This window comes from Balaenoptera borealis (genome assembly GCF_965194805.1).
Source record: "Balaenoptera borealis genome assembly, chromosome: 3".
NCBI lineage: Eukaryota > Metazoa > Chordata > Mammalia > Artiodactyla > Balaenopteridae > Balaenoptera > Balaenoptera borealis.
In genome coordinates this window covers 103085077-103111842 of record NC_138866.1, presented here as the reverse complement: position 1 = coordinate 103111842, position 26766 = coordinate 103085077, and the positions used below count along the sequence as shown (strand labels likewise).

General features: G+C 36.6%; 1 protein-coding gene and 1 long non-coding RNA gene across 2 annotated transcripts in view; both read right to left on the bottom strand.

Moving 5' to 3' along the window:
- UNC13C (unc-13 homolog C) overlaps positions 1-26766 on the bottom strand; it is a 632162-nt gene that overhangs the window by 232491 nt on the left and 372905 nt on the right. The gene's annotated exons all lie outside the window — the stretch shown is intronic.
- LOC309626852 overlaps positions 350-26766 on the bottom strand; it is a 29163-nt gene continuing 2746 nt past the window's right edge. Inside the window, exon 2 of the long non-coding RNA XR_014243442.1 lies at positions 350-26766. This is a non-coding gene — a long non-coding RNA (uncharacterized lncRNA).

The window sequence follows — 26766 nt, the reverse complement described above, 5'->3', positions numbered from 1 at the left end:
TCTGACCGCTTCTTCTTCACTGAAAACAGAACACGTAGACCACATTAAAAAACGTATAGCTTTGGTTTTCTCTTTATATCCTCAACTCCAAGCCCTGGTTACATAGTTTGTAGACACAGGTGACAACCATGACCTCCCACTAATAATAATGGGCTGATTTTTATCCTTAGTTATATATCTTGAATGAGAAGGAATGCTTTCAGAAAATAAACTTATGGATGCTTATGTGAAATCCCTGCACAGGTCCTGCATTCTTGAGACTCTCACAACTGCTCAGCATTCATCTGCAGTTTGAGAGTTACAGGCACAAGGAGGGTTTGGTTCTAAGTTAATTGCCAGTTGTTCCCCCCCCCCCCAGTTTTAGAGCTTTCTTTTTTTTTTCAACCATTTTTTGAAGTATATTTAATTTACAAAGTTGTGTTAGTTTCAGGTGTACAACAAAGTGATTCGGTTATATGTATATATACGTGTAACTTTATAACTTGTAATAACCTATAAAGGAAACTTTAGTAAGAACTTTTGGGACATTGGATACTGATGAATGATGAAAGAGTATTAATTAACAAAGCTCCATAAATTAGGAGTTTGGGATTAACATTAAAAAATAGATATAGATATGGATATGGATATCTATGCTTTTTCACATTTTTTTCCATTACAGTTTATTACAAGATATTGAATATAGCTCTCTGTGCTATACCGTAGGTCCTTGTTGTTTATCTACGTTATATATAGCAGTGTGTATATATTAATTCCAAACTCCTAATTTATAGAGCTTTCTTAATTGATACTGCTTTATAATCAGTATCGAATGTCCCAAAAGTTCTTACTAAAGTTACTAGTTAATCCTTACAGTTTATATAGCGGCAGTCATTTTATCTGCTTCTCCCAATTAGTGTTGGTTTAATTCCATTCAACTTTGGGCAGGATGGGCAACCAGACATGGACATAATAGGAGACCCAGAGAGTGAAGTTCCAACACTTCATAGACTCCCACTCTACTTGCCCAAATATAGGAAACCATCAAAATGACACTATAGTGTCCAGAATGACTTCACTAAAATTGCTTATCTTGGTAATTCCAGACAGCTAAATCCTTGTTTGACTGACTACACTTAGGGAAAATGATGTGAGTCTCTGATCAAGGTGTGAAGGGGTAGATAGGAAATTTAAAAAGCAGGATGTGAAAATATTTCAGGGAGGCTTGTACCTAGAAGAGGAAGAAAATAAACGAGGAGAAAGATTGTTAAGATGTATTAACTGTATGTGAGAAACTTGGTCACCACACTGAAGAATTCTACAATTCTTTGTCAGCTCAGACAAAGGCAGTCAACTGGATTCCAGGGTCTTGCATTTGGAGTAAAATCAAGGAGACTGTCCACAGGCAAGATAAGAGAAGAAGAGATACAGAAGTTTAAATCGGTGAAGAAGTAAATGCAAATCTTTTTTGCTCACTTCTTAACAGCCAAGAACTCACAGACCTACACACACCGCTATACCTCTTCTGTTCTTCAGTCAGTGTAGTACTGAAAAGGCTACCGAAACATTTACTGCAATTTCTGCATTCTACAGATGAGGAAACAGCCTGACAGATGAGGAAACTGAGCCTGACACAAATTAGTCAGTTAAATGGCAGAAGACAGAGTTGGATTTTGTTTGTTAAGGCATAAAGAAGCAAATTAAGTTATTGATCAGCAGGTTCATGACCCCTCCCTCTAATTAAAAAGTTTGAAAATCACTGCTAAATGGAAGCATTAGTATTTGTAACTGATGACCTAAGTCTCCTTACACATCTTAAGAGCTAAGATAAATGGGGCATCCATTTTAAGGTGGTGCCAATATTTCCCATTACTTATTGAAAAAATTTTCTTTTTGCCTTTGGCAAAGTTTATTTCATCTCTTGCTTAGACCATTTGCAAGTTTATCAGCTTTTTATCTACCTAATACTTCAAAGGTTTTTCCACTATTAATCTTTAATGCCACTGTCAAAAATGCCTTCTTCACCACTGAATTTTACTGATATATAGTAAGTCACTTAAACTTGGTCATGAGTGGGAGAGACTCTGGGAAGTTATTCTGAATGAGGCTTAGTGCCTGGATTCTCTAATGAGCTGGATCGTGATCATACACATAATGAATAGCCCTGAGTATTCTGGTTATGTGTGAGTCAACCTGAGTCTACTTTCATCACAGACAAAGTTGTGCCATTTTTGCTTTCTGGGCTAACTGGGGCAGAGTCTAAATTCCAGTTGCCATAATTAATTGTATAACTAACTTTTTAAATCCATAGCAAAAATGCTTTGGGACAATGTGAATTGTAACTTTTGCAGAGAACTTAAAAGAAACATGCCAAGCAGTGAAATTTGAGACTATATGCAAAGCTGACACTGCCCAGTGTTTTTCTAAGTCTGGTCCATGGATCATCTACATCAGAATCACCTGGGTTTCTTATTACAAATACATACACTTGATTTTAGAGTCCCTGTTGCAGACCTACTAAATTAAGATAACTAGAGTTATGCCTGGGAGTCTGGACTTAACACATACAGCTCTGCTCTTCCGAAATCCTCACATCCATAGGTAGAGTTCACTACTAAATTGTCAGTAAGTCAGTTAAAAATAGGCCTTTTTTTTTTTTTTTAAAGGAAGGGTGATACATCTCTTCCTGGATGCCAATGTCAGTCATAGGTTGCTAGATTTTGCATTCTGTGTGATAACAAAAGACTTCTCTTTTATCTTTATATATGACAAATTTCCAACTACATAGTTCTCTAATTTTAAGAGGAGGTGGAGTAACTTATTGGATATTTATATGGTGCCCATTCCAGGTGTTGATAGATTGCTATGCTAACCCCTTTGAAACACATTACTTTTTAAATTAAGAGTCACTAGGATATTACTGTTATACCCAAATAACTTAATTTACTGTTGCTAATTGAGAACAAAAAAATTGAGCACCTAGTGGTCTTAATAAGAGTAATTACTAAAAACCAAAAATATGTTAATATGGTTAGAAAAAAAACAAGGGATTTCCATATATTAGAATATTGTATTTGTATTACAGCAAAACAGAATCTTCACTGGGTCCTTTCAGCTTCAGTAAGTCTGAGATATCCTGACACTTAAATTGCCAAAACTGCATTTCAAAATTTGGACACTCCATGTGGTTTTAAAAATCTCTAAATGATTCCTTGAATTTCAATAGACTGTACATAGTTAATGATCTATACATACTATAAATTGTCATCACTTTGAATGTGGACTTTAAATATATCCATACAAATTAGTTAACAGCATGGAATAATAGAAAAAAATAATTGAACATGGAATCAGAAACTTATATTCTGTTCTAAGCTTACATTAATTTGTCCAAACTTGGGCAAGGAATTTATTTCTTCAAATTTGGATTCTTAATATTGAAATCAGAGTATACATACCTAATCCTATTTTTCTGGTAGTTCTAGCAAGTATATAAGTAGAACACCTTCAGTAAGAGACATTTATTACCGTAACAGGTGAATACTCACTTTTAATTAAATTTATGGTAAATGCTCTGCTAATTGACAAGGTTCTTGTTCAAATTCTGAGAGATGTATAAGACAGTTTCTTGAACATAAAATATTACTATTTTAATGGATAAACTAAAGTTTTCCCCTTTTCTCTTTACATAAATTAAACTTGCATTAAAAAGAAAAAAAATGTAATAGGTCACATCTAGAAGGCATTTATTTTCAATTTAAGATATTACATATTTAAGATAACTAGTAGTACTGAGACCAAACTCAGGAGTACCACGACTGCTGACTTCAAATACATGATGGACTGTGGTATAGAAAGAGATTAGAAGAGAAATTGGATTTGTCTTGCATGGTCAAGAAAATAAAACTAGTACTTGTGAGTAAAACTTTCAGTAGAGAAGATTTTAGTACAACATAAGGAAAAAAATGTCTAAATATCAGATCTCTACAAATGTTATAAACCTCCAGCCATTTAAAGGTATACAAGAAATCCTTTGTCCATGTTGTACCTAAAAATTGACCACAATCTCTGAGTTTCTTTTTAATATACTTTCTATTATTATACTCCAGTAACTAAATTCACAGAGATGAACACATAAGTTTTGAGCACTTGATGGGATGCTGATCACAAATACATGTTACTTTTTTTTACAGCCTTATTGATGTGCAATTGATATACAAAAACTGCATTTATTAATGTACACAGTTTGATGAGTCTGAATATATGGATACATCCACGATAGAATCACTAAAAACAAGGTTATAAACCTAGCCACTGCCTCCAAAAGTTTCTTTGTGTCCCTTTCCTCCCACCCCTTTCCCCTGTAGTAAGAATACTTAACAGGAGTCCTACCCTCCCAACAAATTTTTAAATTCACAATATCATATTATTAACTATAGGCACTAGGTTGTATAGCAGATCTCTAGAACTTGTATAACTGTAACTTCATACCCATTGAATATATGACTACTATTTTAAAAGGGTAGAATACACTGTGGCAGAGAAAGGATAGCTGTTCACCAGATCTGTTTCCCCTTTTCCTTGAGTACACAGCTAGACTACTGTGGAGGATTTAAGATGCCTTTAAATTCTTTGATAATCCTTTCATTAAAGGTATGCCTATCTTCCTTCCCTTGAACATGGGTGACTTTGACCAAAAGAATATGGCAGAAGTGACCTATCTCTGTGTCGAGGCTGAGGTTTTAAGAAACTGGCAACTCCCAATTCCTATTTCTTGGACCACCTGCTCTTAAAATCCAGCCACTAAATTGTGAGGACACCCAAGTAGCCCCATGGAGAAGTCCATGTGGAGAAGAACCAACAGACCTGGTGCAGTTCCCAGCTGACAGCAAGAATATCTTGCTAGCCATATGAGTAAGCCTCTGGGAAGTAGATTCCCCAGCTCCAGTAAAGCCAGACCAGCTGAAGCCACACAGAGCGGAGATGAGATTTTGACACCCAGACCTACCCACATGACAGATCTGTGAGCAAAATAAGCTACTGTTACAGTTTTAAACCACTACAATTTATGGTAGTTTGTTAACTAGAATAGAATGTAATGCTGGAAGTGGGGTGTTAATATTAAAAACCTAAAACCTGTGGCATTGATTTAGGATTGAATGGTAGGCAGAAGCTAGAAGGGCTGCAAGGACATCATTAGTGAAATCGGAAGACTTGCTGGTGAGAACCTGAAGGACAGTGAGGAAATTGTTATTTTAGGCCTCATAAAAGGTGACTCCTGTTACTTAGCAGGGAAAATTTGTCAACATTGTCACCTGCAATAAATACAGAAAGTAGAAAATGTGAGCTGGTGGATTTGGCAGAATAATGAATCTGTCAAGTGTTTTCTCAAGGTCATGTAGAATAACATAAAGCTGGAAAGAGAGATGAGCTAAAATACAAATGAATCATTTTCCAAGCAGAATTCCAAAGAAATATAAAGGAACTAGGACTTTCTGGGTTCAAAATGAAAACTTTCTCATCCTTAATCTCCCCAGAGGACAAGACTTTCAAAGCAAGAAAGAGTTTGAGGGAACGTATCAAACCCAGGGTACTTTACTAGTATGACTCTACAGTCGTGCAAAGATGTCTAGGTCCAAAGCAAGGTTCCTGAGAGGGTTATGAACATTTAAGGTGTATGCAGTACAGCAGAAGCAAGAAGAACTACAATCCTGCAGCCTGTGGAACAAAAACCACATTCACAGAAAGATAGACAAGATGAAAAGGCAGAGGGCTAGGTACCAGATGAAGGAACAAGATAAAACCCCGGAAAAACAGCTAAATGAAGTGGAGATAGGCAACCTTCCAGAAAAAGAATTCAGAATAATGATAGTGAAGATGATCCAGGACCTCAGAAAAAGAATGGAGGCAAAGATCGAGAAGGTGTGAGAAATGTTTAAAAAAGACCTACAAGAATTAAAGAACAAACAAACAGAGATGAATAATACAATAACTGAAATGAAAAATACCCTAGAAGGAATCAATAGCAGAATAACTAAGGCAGAAGAATGGATAAGTGACCTGGAAGACAGAATGGTAGAATTCACTGCTATGGAACAGAATAAAGGAGAAAGAATGAAAAGAAATGAAGACAGCCTAAGAGACCTCTGGGACAACATTAAACACAACAACATTCGCATTATAGGGGTCCCAGAAGGAGAAGAGAGAGAGAAAGGACCAGAGAAAATATTTGAAGAGATTTTAGTCAAAAACTTTCCTAACATGGGAAAGGAAATAGCCACCCAAGTCCAGGAAGCACAACGAGTCCCATACAGGATACACCCAAGGAGAGACACGCCGAGAAACACAGTAATCAAATTGGCAAAAATTAAAGACAAAGAAAAATTACTGAAAGCAGCAAGGGAAAAATGACAAATTACATACAAGGGAACTCCCATAAGGTAAACAGCTGATTTCTCAGCAGAAACTCTACAAGCCAGAAGGGAGTGGCATGATCTACTTAAAGTGATAAAAGGGAAGAACCTACACCAAGATTACTCTACCCAGCAAGGATCTCATTCAGATTCAATGGAGAAATGAAAAGCTTTACAGACAAGCAAAAGCTAAGAGAATTCAGCACCACCAAACCAGCTCTACAACAAATGCTAAAGGAACTTCTCTAAGTGGGAAACACAAGAGAAGAAAAGGACCTACGAAAATAAACCCAAAACAATTAAGAAAATGGTCATAGGAACATACATATAGATAATTATCTTAAAAGTGAATGGATTAAATGTTCCAACCAAAAGACACAGGCTCACTGAATGGATACAAAAACAAGACCCATATATATGCTGTCTACAAGAGACCCATTTCAGACCTAGGGACACATACAGACTGAAAGTGAGGGGATGGAAAAAGATATTCCATGCAAATGGAAATCAAAAGAAAGCTGGAGTAGCAATACTCATATCAGATAAAATAGACTTTAAAATAAAGAATGTTACAAGAGACAAGGAAGGACACTACATAATGATCAAGGGATCAATCCAAGAAGAAGATATAACAATTATAAATATATATGCACCCAACATAGGAGCACCTCAATACATAAGGCAACTACTAACAGCTATAAAAGAGGAAATCGACAGTAACACAGTAATAGTGGGGGACTGTAACACCTCACTTACACCAATGGACAGATCACCCAAACAGAAAATTAATAAGGAAACACAAGCTTTAAATGACACAATAGACAGATAGATTTAATTGATATTTATAGGACATTCCATCCAAAAACAGCAGATTACACTTTCTTCTCAAGTGCACATGGAACATTCTCCAGAATAGATCACATCTTGGGTCACAAATCAAGCCTCAGTAAATTTAAGAAAACTGAAATCATATTAAGCATCTCTTCTGACCACAACGTTATGAGATTAGAAATCAATTACAGGGAAAAAAACGTAAAAAACACAAACACATGGAGGCTAAACAATATGTTACTAAATAACCAAGAGATCACTGAAGAAATCAAAGAGGAAATCAAAAAATAACTAGAGACAAATGACAATGAAAACATGACGATCCAAAACCTATGGGATGCAGCAAAAGCAATTCTAAGAGGGAAGTTTATAGCTATACAAGCCTACCTCAAGAAACAAGAAAAATCTCAAACAAACAATCTAACATTACACCTAAAGGAACTAGAGAAAGAAGAACAAACAAAACCCAAAGTTAGCAGAAGGAAAGAAATCATAAAGATCAGAGCAGAAATAAATGAAATAGAAACAAAGAAACCAATAGCAAAGATCAATAAAACTAAAAGCTGGTTCTTTGAGAAGACAAACAAAATTGATAAACCATTAGCCAGACTCAAGAAAAAGATGGAGAGGACTCAAATCAATAAAATTAAAAATGAAAAAGGAGAAGTTACAACAGACACCACAGAAATACAAAGCATCCTAAGAGACTACTGCAAGCAACTCTATGCCAATAAAATGGACAACCTGGAAGAAATGGACAAATTCTTAGAAAGGTATAACCTTCCAACACTGAACCAGGAAGAAATAGAAAATATGAACAGACCAATCACAAGTAATGAAATAGAAACTGTGATTAAAAATCTTCCGACAAACAAAAGTCCAGGACCAGATGACTTCACAGGTGAATTCTATCAAACATTTAGAGAAGAGCTAACACCCATCCTTCTCAAACTCTTCCAAAAAATTTCAGAGGAAGGAACATTCCCAAACTCATCCTATGAGGCCACCAAAACCAGACAAAGATACTACAAAAAAAGAAAATTATAGACCAATATCACTGGTGAATATAGATGCCAAAATCCTCAACAAAATACTAGCAAACAGAATCCAACAGCACATTAAAAGGATCATACACCATGATCAAGTGGGATTTTTCCCAGAGATGCAAGAAGTGTTCAATATACACAAATCAATCAATGTGATACACCATATTAACAAATTGAAGAATAAAAAACATATGATCATCTCAATCGATGCAGAAAAAGCTTTTGACAAAATTCAACACCCATTTATGATAAAAATTCTCAGAAGGTGGGTATAGAGGGAATCTACCTCAACATAATAAAGGCCATACACGACAAACTCACAGCAAACATAATTCTCAATGGTGAAAAACTGAAAGCATTTCCTCTAAGATCAGGAATAAGACAAGGATGTCCACTCCCACCACTATTATTCAACATAGTTTTGGAAGTACTAGCCACAGCACTCAGAGAAGAAAAAGAAATAAAAGGAATACAAATTGGAAAAGAAGACGTAAAACTGTCACTGTTTGCAGATGACATGATACTATACACAGAGAATCCTAAAGATGCCACCAGAAAACTACTAGAGCTAATCAATTAATTTGGTAAAGTTGCAGGATACAAAATTAATGCACAGAAATCTCTTTTATTCCTATACACTAATGATGAAAAATCTGAAAGACAGATTAAGGAAACACTACCATTTACCATTGCAACAAAAAGAATAAAATACCTAGGAATAAACCTACCTAGGGAGACAAAAGACCTGTATACAGAAAACTATAAGACACTGATGAAAGAAATTAAAGATGATACCAACAGATGGAGAGATATACCATGTTCTTGGATTGGAAGAATCAATATTGTGACAATGACTATACTACCCAAAGCAATCTACAGATTCAATACAATTCCTATCAAATTACCAATGGCATGTTTTACAGAACTAGAACAAAAAATCTTAAAATTTGTATGGAGACACAAAAGACCCCAAATAGCCAAAGCAGTCTTGAGGGATAAAAACAGAGCTGGAGGAATCAGACTTCCTGACTTCAGACTATACTACAAAGCTACAGTAATCAAGACACTATGGTACTGGCACAAAAACAGAAATATAGATCAATGGAACAAGACAGCCCAGAGATAAACCCACGCACCTATGGTCAAGTAATCTATGACAAAGGAGGCAAGGATATACAATGGAGAAAAGACAGTCTCTTCAATAAGTGATGCTGGGAAAACTGGACAGCTACATGTAAAAGAATGAAATTAGAACACTCCCTAACACTCTACACCAAAATAAACTCAAAATGGATTAGAGGCCTAAATGTAAGACCGGACACTATAAAACTCTTAGAGGAAAACATAGGAAGAACATTCTTTTACATAAATCACAGCAAGATATTTCTTGATCCACCTCCTAGAGTAATGGAAATAAAAAAACAACAATAAACAAATGGGACCTAATGAAACGTCAAAGCTTTTGTACAGCAAAGGAAACCATAAACAAGACGAAAAGACAACCCTCAGAATGGGAGAAAATATTTGCAAATGAATCATTGGACAAAGGATTAATCTCCAAAATATATAAACAGCTCATGCAGCTCAATATTAAAAAAACAAACAACCCAATCCAAAAATGGGCAGAAGACCTAAAGAGACATTTCTCCAAAGAAGACATACAGATGGCTAAGAAACACATGAAAAGCTGCTCAACATCACTAATTATTAGAGAAATGCAAATCAAAACTGCAATGAACCACTTAAACTAGTGCTGCTTGGAGCAGAGATGAGTCATCCCAGCTGGGCCCTCCCCAAGCTGCAGATGCAGATTCATGAGCAAAATAAATTACTGTTTTTTTCCAGCTGTTGAGATTGGTATTGGTTATTACAGAGCAATCAGATAACCAGAATAACTATATTTCCTAGCCTCCTTTGCAGTTAGTTGTGGAAATATGACTGAGTTCTTGCCAATAGAATGTGAGCAGAACTGCTTAAGCCTCTCAACCTTCCACTTACAACCCTCTATGCTCTTTTCCCTTCCACTTTTCTATGCAAAACCATAGCCACTTTACTACCATGTTTAAGATGGTAGAATCACAGGATAGAAGGGAGCGGGTTCTCTAAATTACTGCTTGGAGGAGTGAAGCAGCTGCTTGTGGACAATAGTGTCACATCTCTTAAGCCCACCACATTTCAGCGAAACTATGGTGAGTAATTCCATGTATGATGTCAGGGTCCCACATCAAGCACTTGCTGCAACCTTTCTCTGATTTGCTGCCTGGGGCTTTTTATAAAGTCGCAGAAGGCTCTTCTGTCACATTCAGGTGTGGCCCAGACGTGCAGAGGAGTCAACAGCTCAGACTGCCTGTATTAATTTCCTAGGGCTGCCGTAACAAATTACCACAGACTTGGTGGCTTAAAACAATAGACACTTACTCTCTCACAGCTCTGGAACCGAGAAATCCAAAATCAGATCCAATAGGCTTGTTTCTTTCTGCAGGCTGCCAGGAAGAATTCCTTCCATGCCTCTCTCCTAGCTTCTGATGACTGGGGGCAACCCTTGATGTTCTTTGGTTTGCAGATGCAGTAACTCCAATCTCTGCCTCTATATTCACATGGCCTTCTTCTGTGTATTGCTGTGTCTTCTTTTCTGTCTCTTATAAGATCACCTGTCACTGGATTTACTCTAATCTCTAGATGCTGACATTAGCTACATCTGCAAAGGTCCTTATTCTATATAAGCTCACATTCTGAGGTCCTGGGTGATACCATTCAACCCACCACACTCCCCATCATCCACTGGGACAGTTCTGAGGTACGTGCCATGTAATTTCCCAGTGGGCTTCCAAAGGAACAGACCTCAGCTGACCACAGAGATAACCAGCTCATGATGCACCCTTTATTGCTTTTCTGTATTCTTTATCTCATTTTCCCTATACACTCAACTTCTCTTTCCTGGGATCATGTCTCAAATAAACTACCTACAAGTTCTTCTTTTAAGTTCTACTTCCAGAGAACCCCAACCATGACAGGAACATCCATTTTTACAAACTGTACGTGAGTGAGAATAAAATGTATCACTCCCATTTGAATTTAAGTTTTTCTGTCTTACCATCTGCTTTGATCTGTAATAAGACAAGCCCTTTTTTTCTTTACAAAATTTAAACTCCCCACTGGTTTTTTTCTATGTTTCAGACGTCATCCACATTTTTCTTTTGTTTCTGTCATTGTTATCTTCTCAAAACCTTTCTGTCCCTAAAGGAATCAGAGAAAGCCTTATGTTTTCTCTTAGGCTTAGCCATTCTTAGATGTTTCAGGAAAGCAACTTATAGATATCTTATTCTTGAAATTGACATAAATAATTTCCCTCCAACACTTAAGTTCCTATAGGTACTCATCCATGGAAAAGGAATATAATTTCTTTGAAAGGAAGCAGTTACTACTAGATACAATGCTGCAGCAATTTGAAGTATACTCAGTGCCTCTTTTCAATGGATTAAGAATTCTCTTAAAGATAGAAATAATAAAGTCTCTCACTCCAAATGCAAAAGACCCAAGGAAATCAAGGAAATCAAATAGTCACATGGAGGAAATAAAATTATGTGGTTGAAAAAAAGAGAAATTTTGCTGCTAAGCAGGTGTATTTTTTTTCTACTGTCTTGTAACAAACTGCCACAAGTTTAGCAACTTTAAACAACACATTTATTGTCACACAGTTTCCATAGGTCAGGAGTCCAGGCATAGCATAACTGGGTGCTCTGTTCAGTGTCCCACAGAGCTGCAATCAAGGTGCTGGCCAGGCTTGGGATCTTACCTGAGGCTCAGAGTTCTCACGCAAGCCTGCATGGTGTGGCAAAATTAATTTCCTTATATATGTAGAGTCCATGGCAGCTTGATTTTCCAATGTCTCTGACCTCAGAAAAGGCCCAAGCTTCCTTTTAAAGGGCAAACCTGATTAGGTCAGGCCTACCCAGTGTAATACCTCTTTTCATTAATTCAAAGTCAAACTGATCAGGAACCTTAATTACATCTATAAAACCCTTCCCCTTTAACATACAATCTAATTGTGGGTTTAAGTTTTTGTTTAGGTTTATGGTTTTGGGCATATTTTATTGGTTAAAAGCAAGTCACAGATTCTGCCCACAGTTAAGGAAGAAACATTATATAAGAGCATGACTCACTGAGAGTTATCTTAGAATTTTGCTAACCTCTAAAGGGTAAAAGTTATTTTAATACTTTATTCAGGAGGAAAATGATATCAAAGACCCTAAGCTTGTCTTCTTAAAGGTAGAATAGATATTCTGAATAAACCTCTCAATTGCCAGACTGGGATATTGAATGAAAGTCTGTAATTTGTAAAATATACAGCCATTTTGGAAAACAGCTTGGCATTTTCTAGTAAATTATGAACATATTACAACTCTCTGTAATTTCACTTATAGGCATATATCCTAGAGAAACCCTTGCATTTATTCACCAGGAGACATATGAAGAAATGTTTAGAGAAACAGTGTTTATAATAGCCACACTTCTTCACACTGGAAATACTCCAACTCTCCATCATTTATAGAATATATAAATAAATTGTGATTTATTTATATAATGGAATCTCCATAGAGTACTGCAAATGAATGGCCAACTGAATAACGGATACTATGGTACTCTGGTCAGATTCCCTCTTTAGGGCCTGGCACCAACCCCCCTGCTACTGGTAATATTGGCTGCTGAAGGCTTATAGCTGTGCGCTTCAGTGTGAATTGCCCTCAGAGACAAGAAACTGATTCACCCAAGATTTCTCCTTCTTTCAGAAGGCACCACAGATGACTGGCTTATGCTCTGATACTCAAGTTCAGTTGCTTTGCCTCAACTTTGTCCCTCAAAGCAGGGACAGCTTTGAAGGGCCATCCCTGCTCCAGACCTTCCTGTAGGATTGGCTGAGCTCTTGCCATGTAACCACATGGCAAGTCAGCTTCGCCCTCTGCCCGATTCTGCCTTTACCACTTTCTTACAGGTATATTTCTCTAGAGTTGTGCTGTCCAATACAGAAGCCCATTAGTTACATGTAGATATTTAAATTTACATCTAAATTAAATTAATTCAAGCACTCAAGTCACATGTAGCTTGTGGCCATGGCTACTACAGGAGGCCGTGTAGATATAGAGCATGGTCACCATTCCATATAGTTTTAATGGACAGCCCTGCTTTAGAGCACTCTTAGGTGAAACTTCTGCATGCAATTCCCCACCTCAGAATCTATTTCCAGGGAACCCAAGCTAAGCTGAACTGTTACACACCTCAGTACATATGAATCTCAAACATAAGGCTAATGAAGAAGATCATGACAGAAGAACATATTCAATATAATCTCTTTTATATCAATTTAAAAGCGAGTAGTATTAGATATTAACTAATTTAGAGAAATGTTTGTATGCGGTGAAACTATAAGGAAAAGCAAAGAGATCATTAACATAAGCTTCACCACAATGGTTATTTCTGGGAACCACATGCTAACAGGGAAAGCTTTTTCTAAATCTGTGCTACAAATACTTAAGTGTCCACTTCATTATTATTTTTTTACAACATAACTGTTCACTATTTTTTACTTAGGATATTTCTCAAAATAAAAAAAATTAAAAAATAATCTGAGCTCTTACAGAAAAGGAGATTGATTCTTTTTGTATTATTTTTAGTTCTATCAGTAAGATAGAACCCACTGATACAACATATTACCATTATTAAGGAGTCTTTTATTTTAAACAAAGCTGTAGTAAAGCCATAGATAGATCCTGCGAGTTCAATAATTACACATGCAAATAAGCTTAGAGACATCAAACAGAACGGTAAGATCTATAATTTAATTACATCTTTCTATAATAAGATGTCTTATCCACAATAGACTAGTGAAATAAGAACTGCTGATAAGTCTCAGACCAGTCAAAAAAGTTTTGAGATGAGTTGGGTAAGTTTATTCAATTTGGGAACTTAATAGGGTGCCACATTAATGGCAAGAATGGGCAATGAGTAGAACATATGTTGAATTAGACTTAAGAACTTCTATTCTATACATTTCCTTCAAATGCTTGATAATTATTCCAAATAGGAAAATTAATGATTAGTGAAAATTTACATTTTAACCAAGATTGATGTTTTAATTTTTAAGCTTATGTCAGTGGGATTTTTTTTTTAATTTAGTTTTTTATACCTGTGAGAAGTTTAGATGCTTATACCTTATCCAGATACCTAGGTGAGAGACTGTTACTAGAGGCCAAAAAGCTGTAAATAGTCTTTGGAATGCTGGCTTATAAACTGAAATCTACAAATAAAATATGACAAGATGTCAGTTTAGAAATCAGAATGATTCAACTTGAAAACACCAAATTCCTGTTTTGTCAAAAGTAGGCTGAAAGTCAAGATGCAGGCAGGGGTAATTTGAGGAGAATTGGCATGGAGGTATCTGCAGATGTTGTCATGATATAACAGTCAGATTGCTCATAGAGAGTTTGAGAGTTGAAAGGAGGTTTAAAGATCTCAAGTTCTATTTTTCTCTAGGCTTAATGACAAGTAACCAAACTTTACCTGTATGTCCATATGTCTGTGTTTCATTGTATGGTATTTATTGATTTTATGTAGTGAATTAACTGCTTGAGGGTAATTCAAGGATCCAAAATTTATGTTGAACTTAGCAAAAATAGACAGTTACTAGGGCTTTGCTTTTGTAAAATTGACTATTTCTCATTGTTTAACAGCCATGCTAAATGGGGTCACTAAACAGAGTAGGTATCAGTTCATTTCCATCACTTACTGAATAAGCAATGCAAGCCACCATACTGTTTTTCGTTTTGCGTTGTTTTAATCTGTGTGTAGAGAGATGGAAGTAGTTAACATGGAACCAAGCAAATACTAAGTGTTACAGAAATACCAAGTGCTAGCTCTACATAATATATCAGCGATAGTGACACAAGAACTCAACAACAGATACTAAGTAGAATCAATGAGCTCATATGAAACAAAAGTTGCCCATTATTTCTTACCACCCTGAAAAACACAAGGAGGGTATGTAGTTAACATAACTGAGGATCCCTGACTAACCAGAGTTTCTAATACAGTCAACTCTCATTTTTTTTAAAAATAGTAGAAAATGATAAGATGGGTAATTAGAAGAGCAAACAGGGCCTCATATATTTTTGTTCTCCTCCTTTAGCCATGTCAGCTGACTGATCTGAGTGGCACTTTTCTTCACTGTTTATCCACCCATTAGTGAAGTAAAAAATTAGGGAAATTGTCATAAACAAAAAATAGAAAAAGTGAATCTAAGGCTCTTTCAAACCAGATAACGCATCTGCAAATAACCAAAAGGAGACTGTGCTTTCTTCATACTATCTTTAATTTTACAGTTGATAGCACCCATCTAGAGTTTCCTGCTGCATTTTTCAATTCAGTGGGTAAACATAAAATTTGTGGTGCATATTTTTAAATTGTATGGCTTCTTATTAATGCCTGAATCATTACTTACGAGTTTAGTGTTGCATGGGGAACAGTGATCTAAAAGTCAATTAACAATTTAATTGTAAATGTGGCTGTTAGGCTGGATTGCAATAAGGAAGAAAGGAAAGGGCTTAAGTAAAGGGGGTACCTTTGTTGATGGAGGAAAATCTCCAAATTAACCCTACCCCAAATAACCTCAGTTCAATACTACCAGCATTAAAATAAAATAAGAATGTAACACCATACCATTCAACTGGTGAATACCAACATTCAAAATGTACTCCTCTTTGGCTAAAAATCCTTTAATCCACAAAGTCTATTTCTGTAATTTACTTGTGAATATCAAAACACAAAGATGTTCAATTTTATCAAGTGTGGTGGCTAGACAAAATTAATTATTTTTCTTCATTTGTGGCTCTGGGAGGTTTTTAATAAGGTATATTAGAATAAACCATTCCTTCATGGAGGAAATGATTCTGATTGTCTTCTTTTATCAACAATATAGTGAAATGAATCTATAGTTGTTTAACACAGTAATGCCATACTGATTCATTCATGTTCTGGATTTTATGAAATAGACTCCTCAGGCTTAATAATAATAGAAAGGATAATACTAAAAACTACTATTTAATAACTTCCTACTCTATTTCAGTTACTGAAACAGGAGCACTTCAGTCATGACAGAAACTATCACACTTAATTATTTAATTATTAACCTAAATCTATTCTGTGTAACAAAAGGCCAAATCTTCCATGCTGAATGAATGATCTGTATTTAGTGCAGATACCAGGCAGACAGCAGACTCTCATTAAACAGTTAATAATAAAGATGAATTAGGTATTAGCATCACCATGTTTTGGGGGTGGGCAGAGGAAATGAAGCTCAGAAAAATTAAACAACTTGTTTAGGTTTTACTGATTTTCAACTGTTTAAACCCAGTTTTGTCAGGAGCAGTGACTATTCAAAGCACCAAGAGTCACTACACAGAGGAGAGGACATTTAATTATAGAAAGAAGGTCTGATATTTGAGAAGCTACCAAGGGAAAAAGATGGGGTAAAAGGAAACATGTCTTGGTTCCCACAATAGCAGAAACAATACTTTGTAGATCTGTGAACAATCTATTCTATGGATGATTCTGTGTTGTTCTCAAATAGTCAGTAATGGCGCCACAATGCCATCGGTGGTTTCAGAGGGGTGCAACAATATAAGACAAAGCATCAGTGGTGAGAAATTTCTGCTAAGAGTCATTGAAATGCAGGGCTGGGACTAGGGTGAGGCAAGTGAGGTGCCTTTAGTATAAAATTTAAGTGTTAACCCTACACTTGTACAACCCAGGGAGGCTTATCCTAGTGGACCCTGGTCCTGGTCCAGCTGGAGTGTTTTAGTACAGTGTGAATTTCCATAGTCTAAGTTCTAGAGCTATGCTTTCTAATTCAGCAGCCACTAGTCAAATGTGTTTATTTAAATTTAGATGAAACTTAAAAACAATTAAAATTTGGTTCCTCAGTTGCTGTAGTCACAGGAGCTATAATTTGTTGAATTATTTGCATTTTCCCTCTAGGAACTTTTAAGTATTTTTTTGAATTCATTCATTCTATCACTATTTGTTGAGCAGATAACACATGCAAGGCACAGTGTGTAGGCTGGGGAGGGGGAAGAAAGGGATTCTTAGAAATGAATCAAACTCAAATCCTCCTTCCAAAAGGCCTGTGGTGTAATAGGTGAGCTAAGACCTGCAAAAAATGACAATAATATAAGGGAAACAAATTCCCAAATAGGAGTTCAGAGTAGCGAGAAATTATTTACTGTTAAATCTATCAAAAGATCTTTATAGAAAAGGTGGTATTTAAATTGAGCTTTTAGGGATAGGTACAGTTGGGAAATGTGAATACGGCAGCAGGAAGACCTCTATAAAAAAAGAACAAAAAGGCAAAGCAGGAGGAAAACATGAGCCATGTATGGGAGGAACTGTTTGGTTTGCTTGGAGTATAAGGTGTGTGGGAGCTGACATACTTTCTTATGTTTTGTTGGTACCTTCTGTTCTAACTTCTAAGAAACAATTTTGATATAAACAGATGGTTAATATAGATTTGAACTAATACATAATTTTTATTTCATTAATAGCTGATCTTGTGCATAATTAAATTCTGTGAACTGTATGGCCACTTTTAGCTCCTGAAGTTTGATAACATACAGCCAGTTTTCCCATGAGGAGATAGCCATGTTAGAGCCCCAGAATTCCAGATCTAACTTGGTCTTACAGAATAGTGTCTTGCTCTGCTTTGTGGGGACATCAGGGCCCTGCAGCCCTTAGCTGACTGGGTGTATCATATGTATATAATTGAGGGCTGTCCAAAAATGTTTTAAAGACAGGTTAGCTAGTTTTTAGAAAACTGAAGAAAACATCTTCTATGGATTTTCTGTAAACTCTGTGAGCTCTGAGGCATAGTGCCACATAAGATATCATCCATTTTCAAGATGATTTTTAATACAAATATCTCTGAGAGACCTTCTCTTCCCATCAGCGTGGCAGACTTCTTTCTTCTAGCAAATTGGAATTACAATTACTGCCAGTATTGTGGGTCAAACAGTTAATCATTTTCAAACCAATTAACTGATACTATTTACAATTTTAGTACACACATATTATAGAAACAAGATATCACAAACAAAACACTATAGGTACCACATATAGGTGTGTGTATGTGTGTGCACGTGCGCACGCGCGCGCTTGTATCTTGTGCACGTAAGTAAAATATAAAATGTTTTTATATTTTACTGGGGATCTGACTTTGGGATGGAAAATGAACCTCAGGGAAAATACAAAGCAGGATTAAAATCCACATCTGTAAAGCCATTAGGGAAATCTGGAAGGGCTAAACATAAGTACCCTAAGCTGATAGCTTCTTTATAACATTTTGCCATGTTATGGAACAAACTCTGTTGTACAGCAGGTAGAAAATGCATCAACAAAATTATATGCAGATAAAACATCAGTAATTAATTTTGAATCACAGAATAGTTATAATAAAGATGCTTTTAAAATAAAAATAAGGTCTTTGAGGGAGAGATGCTCGATTTTAAAAAAAGCCATTAACAAAAATAGGAAATAAAATAACACAAATAATGTCCCAAATTGCTTTGCTTGTATGGAACAACTGAACAAATTCTCCTAGAACACTTTACCTAAAGTGCTGCAAATGTCAGAAAAGTTAACATAATTCTAAATATCTTCGAAATGTGGAAATGAAACTAATATATTTTCCCTTCTTTATAAAAACTTATGATATTTTTCTAACAGAATAAGATGAGTTGTCCAAGTACTGAGCCTTCAGGAAGACAAATTCTAACTGAAGAAGTTCTGAAGAATGTTTCTACTATGTTCACAAGGATGAACTGCTGCTGGGGGTTCAAGTGCTGGGGGTGGGGATGAAGGGCAGGCGGGAATCCTCAAAAATTTTTCACATAAGGACTGACCCGAAAGGCTCGGACTCTTCTATCAGAAAACCTGGGTCTCCCAGCTTGTATAGCTGACATGCATAAAATTGTAAAGCAACATGGACTTCTAGACTAGCCCAAATTCCTAGGTAACACAAAGGATATCTTGCAGATATAAAACATAAATTTAGACAAATAAAAAGAAAATCGACTTCAATGCAGAGCCCATGGGCCATAACCAGAGACTCGCCCTTCCCCAAGACACTGTGAAGATGAGGGTGAGACTTCCAGTGGACGCAGTGAGCTTAGCCTCTGAAGATCAACCAACAAGATGGGGAAGGATGGTGCAGAGGAAAGGAGCTCAGGGAAGTCCCTGCATTCAGTGAGGTCAGGAATAAAGACAGGCAAGGACTCAGAGGACCATTAGGACAGCCCAAGGCTGTGGGTGGTTCTGCAGCTCTACAGATCTGACGGGGAACAGTTTAACTCTCTGGATGGGATTTCCTCTGCTGGACAAAGAGGAAAAGGCTGTCAAAATCAGAAGGATACTGGGGCTGCACCATCTCCATGGCTTGAGTCTTCGCAATTCAGTCAAAGCTACTGCTCCAGGCACAGCGCTGGAGTCAGCGACAACGTACGGAAATGCAGGACCCTGCATGGTGGTTATGACCCAGTTGGAGTGTTCTTATGTCCAGGCAAAAGTGGTTCACATATGCTACTATTATTCATTCACCGTGTTCTAGTTCTCACAACTCTTGCTCAGTGAGAATCAATCACTAGATAAGTATGTTACCAGCACTTCCTAGACAAATTACATCGAATAAGGTCCATTAAGTCATTTAATGGGGAAAACAGTAAGTACAATCAGTGCCATATTACACTTCTAGCGCTCCGAGGTGAACATTAGATATGGTGCCTCTGTTTTCATTAAAGGTTTTAAACTTTTTATTTAGAGTCATATGAGTCTGTTTCCATAACAGAATGTTACTAAACTGAATTCATCCTGTCCCTCACTAAAAGTACAAACTGTCATCTGCTCAATCTGATTACAAAAGCACCCGCCACTCAGAGGATGAGAGGAAATGAATTTGACTGTGAACAAAATGGCATCAAACCCCACTAGGCTCCCTACACTGAAGACAAATGAACATTGAAACGGGGTCTGTTCAAATACTGAGAACACGGGGCTTTCATGGAAGTTGATGCTTTTCCTTCTCATAGTAGCTCTGAGTGTAATTACTTATAAATAAAATACGATTTTTAATCTCAAAAATTGAACTATTTTCAGGCAATTTAATTTTTCTTTTCATTTCAGGTCATTTTTCTGCCTAACTCTTGGCTAGTCCCCTAGTTCCCTTAGGTCCAGCTACCACATAATAGATAACATGCCACAGTTTGTAATCTTTAAATAGCAAGATACATGCATTTAGTTTCTCCCACGGATTCTATTTCTTTTTCTTTCCTACTGCATCAGTCAAGCAAAAAACTAATTTTCTCATGATTTTGTTCTCCAGGGATACACAAAGGTCAAGATGGAGTTTCTAATCAGCATTAAATGACCACAGAACCTATACTGAATTGACATAACTTCAGATGAAAAGGAAGGAAACATAAATTTTAATGTGCTTTCACGCAAATGTATGATTCTTATTGGACCTTTTAATACACTGAAAATAGCTTGTGATTCCCCCTTATTTTCTATTAACATCCACTGTGTCCTGGATCCCCAAATTAGAAGCCATTATTTAAGAGATAAGATTTTAATCTTTCGGTATGCATTATTACTCAACATAAGCCAAAGACCTAAGGCATATTTTGTAAATAAATTATTTTAGCAAGAACAAGTCAGATTCTATTAGAAAATTTAACTCAACCAGATTACCCTAATAGCCTAGTAGGTACTCTCCTTGCTTCCAGTCTCACCCCTCCAATTAATTCTCAATTCTGCAGCCAGAGCCATCTTCATAAAACTCAAATCTGATGCTCCTATTTAAAATTCCTAGTGGCTCCACACTTCCCGCAGGACAAATCCAAACTCCTTAACTTGGCTTACAAAGCATCTGCTTTCCTCTTCAGCCTTACTATCACCAAAACTACTTTCACTATTATTAGTATCAGTATCACTATTATTAGTAGTTGTGACACTCCTGACCCTTGATTAAGCCTCATGATCAGCTCTACACCATGGTTGGTCCAATTTGCTCGAGCCTTCACTCCTGGGAGGGAGCAAACCCTCACACAGCTCTGAGGTTTTGCATGTGTGGGACCCTCCTTTATTTGTAATACTCTCTCTTGCCTTCTGTCCCTCACCATGCCTTCCTTCTTTTACCTAACCCACCCTGCTTGCTCAACTCCTACTTATTCTTTCTGTTTTCTTAGACGTCACTTATTCCTGAAAGCCTTCCTTGATCCCCTCTTCCCCACCCACCCCAGCCCAGGGCCTTATTTGAGCTTCCTGCATGCTCACAGAACACCCTATCTTTCCTCCCTCGGCGTATTTTCCACATTGCATTGTAATTGCCCCCTTACTTGTCTGAGTTATGTGGATCAGAGATTCTCGAACAGGCATATGCATCAGAATCACCTGTGGGGCTTGTTAAAGCAGATTGCTGGACCCCACCCTCAGAGTTTCTGATTCAGTAACTCCTGGCGGGGGCCCATGGATATGTGTTTCTGACAAATTCTCAGGTAATGTTGCTGCTATGTGTCTATGACTACACTTTGTGAAACCTGCAGTAGAAAATAAACTTTGAAAGCAAAGCTCTGAGTTATTCACCCTGGCATAATTAGCATCTAGCCTAATGCTTTATATACAACAGGAAATGTACAAGTGTTTATCACATGGATTGGCAAGTTTAGGGCTTAAAATTAGCCTACATGTAGAGATACTGGTGAAGGCCTTAAAACTTTATCTTTGGCACTTCCCTAGCTCAGTACTGACCGCATTTCCTGGTATTTCAATACCTACCACTACCATCACCACATTTTCACATGGTTAATTTTTCAACATTTAAATTGATGATGAGAATAATCTAGATTGCATATAGATTGAATACAGAATCCCCTCAATCTTTTAGTTATTTATTTTTAACCAAAAAGAGTTAGGTATCTTTGGGCAAGAACATAATTAGCATAGACAAGCCTACATGGCTTTTGGTGATTACTGAGGAAAGACTGACATTATATTAAAAAAAAAAAAGGAAAATGTGCTTTGTAAGAAAATGCTATTCCAAGAACAAAGTGAACTTATATGCAAACCAGAGAATAGTTTGTTTGTATTTTCCCCTGGCTTTTTCAGTGGTTACCTCCGCAGGTCACTTCCTCCTAAAGAGTTTACACTTCCCAATTTATCTGTTTTTATAACTTTGGGAGCTTGAAGTTTTCTTTTTTAATGCATGTGTTTGATGCAATCTCTTTTAGTTTCTGCTCTGTCTTTTAAAATATTTATCAGTGTACAAAGAGCTATATGAAAATATGTAGTATTAAAATTAGCTGGATTTTTTTTTTAGAATTTTAGGTAATGAGGTTAGAACAGAAAAAACGTCATCTTATTCTTAACGCTGAGCTTGACAACTACTTTCAAATTTAATATCTCATTAAAACAATTTACAGGATGACATGTTATAGATACTATAGGAAAACAAGAATCTTTTTACAGTACTACAGGCTGTAATTTAGAATGAAACAGAATACAAAACAAAGATATCATTGGTTGATTTGATTCTGCACTATAATTCGTACTTAACTCATTTCCAAAGTTGCAGTAAAACATTAGTTTAAAACAAGATTTTCCATCACACCTCATTTCAATATAAATTCCAGGTGAGTCACAAGTTTAAATATGAAGAAACTATAAAAATTCTGCATAAAATGATGGGATAAGATTTTTAACGTAATCTCAAATTAGGGAAAGTGCTGATATAAAAGACAGTTTGTGGCTGTTTAAGGAAAGTAGGATGTGTGTTTTTAGTAAAGAAGGTATGAGGAATGGAATTACTTTTTATTAAGGAAAAAGAAAGTCTGTCTGTCTTAGAACTGGTTGTTTCTGGATGGAGACAGAATGTGATGGAAGGTTTGTGGGAAGTGGACCCAGAGAAAAGAGTTTTCTGCATGGTCAGGATTGACTAGGTTAGAATAAATTTAATTGAGTAAATGAATTTTAAAAGTAAGCTGGTGCAAAACTTGAATTTGACTTTTCTCTCTGTTACAAGGACAAGTTTTCTTAAAATGCTGAACTGCCTTTGATAACAGATTTTAAGTTCCTTTGCCTTTTAAGTGATCAGTTCTGTATTTGCCTTTGAAATCTTTTATTGTCGCTATGGCTAAGAAGTGAATAACTATTGTTTCACAGTGACCTATGATCCTATATGACCAAGTACTTCAAATCCTTTTTGGTATTTTTTTTTTGACAAAACTTCCTAAATCAAATTCTAATGAAGTCCTTTTGACCACTAGCTAACTTTGGGATGCTTCAAAGGGCCCCTGAAATATCCCAAAGAGAGATATTAAACTAATTAGATTCATTTGATATGTTAAATTACATGCGAAGTATTGTCAAATGAGTAATAAATCTTCTTAGGTTAGATTGTATGGTAAATGTTATTAATATAGATATTCTAGAAATTATATGGAGTTCCTAAAAATCTGATATGTCCTGGTGAAATGTTATCAGTCATAATTCTAGTTATTATCTGAAAGTGTTATATGTCACAGCAGTAACCAAGTTTCTTTGTCAATTGCATTGTAATCAGATTTTAAACCTGCCTTCTTAAGTCATTTGTCATAGACAGTTATGGTTTTACTCTGATGTCTTTACAAAAATCTTTTCAAGAACATTTTCAGGAAGATTTATAGAAAGGACTTTTGGAAAATACAAGTTTCTGACTTTCAGACCATAATGCTGAACTGGGTAAGAAATTTAAAAATGTAATGGGAAAACTGATGCCTTCATAAAACTGTTAACAAAAAGGATTAGTTACATACGACTGAGTGAACTGGTGAATGTGGTTCTAATTGTATGGTTTCTATCTGAAAAAAAATTACCGGTTTAAATCTGTGTTTTCCAGATATAAGGAAACCCTTCCCCTCAAACTAATTATGATTTACAGTAATTTGGTAAATTATACCTTTGCAAGCAGAATTGAAACATTTATCTATTCTATCTGCTCTCTCCAGAGACTGGAAACTCTTAGGGTCCCAGCAGCTTTATCAGATAAATCAGGAAGGCTACCTCCTAACAGATACAGGCCCCTGAGAGGGCCTTTAAAACTTCAGGCTGAGACTCCTTATAAAAATTTCAGCAAAGACAATTAAAGAAAAAAAGCGTATATGATCAATTACAGTTATATACATCATCAAGCCATGTTTATTGAGACTTATTTTGTAAACAAATTAGTCTTAATTTGGCTATATTTGGTAGAAATTAGGGTAATTTTAAAGAGGAAAAGATTGTTTCAGTGAACATTAAATTCCAGTTTTGTTAACGGAGGTCTGTATTTACTAAGACTCGCTTCCCAGATAGTTCCTTGCTGTTAGGTTATATTAACATAGAATTTAATTGAATTATCAAAAGGACACTCTAGGTTTGTTTCTGAAGCTTATCTTAGTAATCTATCTTTGGATGAAAATCAGATGCCCCACGACATGCAACCAGTGGAATATGCATACTGGAAAAGACATATTTTAAAGGACCATCTCCAACCCAGATGGAAGGACCCTTATCATGTACTCTTAACTAGCTCATACACAGTGAAAGCAAAGGGAATTAATTGACTCTTGGATTAATTCCAACTTGCAAAGGGCCCCTGCACTGGACTGGTCTATAGAGAGGACTGCTGACCTCAATTTCATCTTAAAACAACACTCAAACAGAGGGAAACTACGCTCATACCAGGACAGGAAGAAGACAACATCAGAAGTAGACAGCTGGCCTAAGATCCTGGATCTGAATCGTATGATCATTTGCAGTGTTTTCTTGACTTCTTGGACCTTTACCTATGAATCAAATGTTTTACTATCATAGGCACAATCCTATGCTAGCTTTTTAAAAATAAATTTATTTATTTGTTTTTTTATTTTTGGCTGTGTTGAGTCTTTGTTGCTGTGCGTGGGCTTTTCTCTAGTTGCAGTGAGTGGGGGCTACTCTTCGTTGCGGTGCGCGGGCTTCTCATTGTCGTGGCTTCTCTTGTTGTGGAGCATGGGCTCTAGGCGTGTGGGCTTCAGTAGTTGTGGCTCATGGGCTCTAGAGCACAGGCTCAGTAGTTGTGGCACAGGAGCTTAGTTGCTCTGTGACGTGTGGGATCTTCCCAGGCCAGGGATTGAACCCGTGTCCCTTGCATTGGCAGGTGGATTCTCAACCACTGTGCCACCAGGGAAGCCCAATCCTATGCTAGTTTTAAAAATCAACTCAGTTGTTGGGTTTGTGCCCAATAACCTGTGTCTAGTACTTCTGGGTTACCTTGGTGGATTTCTCCACTTCGAGGCTCTAATTGGTTGGCCCTTAGGAAACTTATTCTAGAAGAAATAAATTATAGTCCTGTTCAGGCCACTGTGGATATTACTAGGTGGGATCCCCTCACCTAGCCAATTAGTAACACCTGCTCTGACCCTGGCCATGAATATGAATTTTCTTGCAAAGTTATTCAAGCTCAGTCAGAGCAACAAACAAAATTTCAGCCAAGGAATAAAACCTCCCACAATTATGGGATGGTTTTACGTGCTTAACACCAGGCTATGTTCATTTAAGTTTTAAGGTCCCCCTTAAAGCCTAGTAACATTAGGAAATTGGGCTTGGAGCCATATGGACAGTGCCAATATATCATTTCCCTGAAAAATAAGGATTGGTAGAGAAGAGACTAAGTCAGATGACCTGGGGATATACTGGGCCACATCTAATGGAAGTTCTTGGCTTAATTCTTACAACTTTACTAATACTACTAGCTATGTTATTTGTATTTTGCCTATTTTTACAAGATTGCTGTTTCTTGCATTACCAGATGTGTGACTGAGCCTCCAACAAAAATATATAGCTCTATATGAGATCATTGATTGTAATAGTGTAACTAGATATGGAAAGATGCAACAAGAGGGAATTTTTCCTGGACCATACAGACTAGTAAGACAGGTGCTCCAGAGACTTTTGGCTACTGTTAATAAGGCCTAGTCCAGTAACAGCACATTGAGTGGCCTATCAACAAAATCTTCACCAGACCTGGGAATGAGCATTCCTAGCACTGAGGGACAAAATGTCCATGAAATGCCTCCCAAACCATGGTCGAATGTATGAACATGAAGGGGCCCTGCCAACTACAAATTGGCACTTGCAATCTACCTCTACATGGATTAAATCATGAGCTGCTGTAGCTGCTGACCTTCAACACCCCCTGAAAGAAGCTCAGGGTGGAGATCAGGAATGAAGTACTCTGTGCTCTAGGAAAAACTGGCATAACAGTTCTTCAGATAGTTAGATAATTTCAGGAGATTTAACGAGCCCAGTTCCTGTATGTCCTCGTATCTAGAAAAGCACTAAAATCCTTCACGGTGACATCTGCTCCTCATCACTAGCAGTAACCTATTGCAAAAAATATGTGC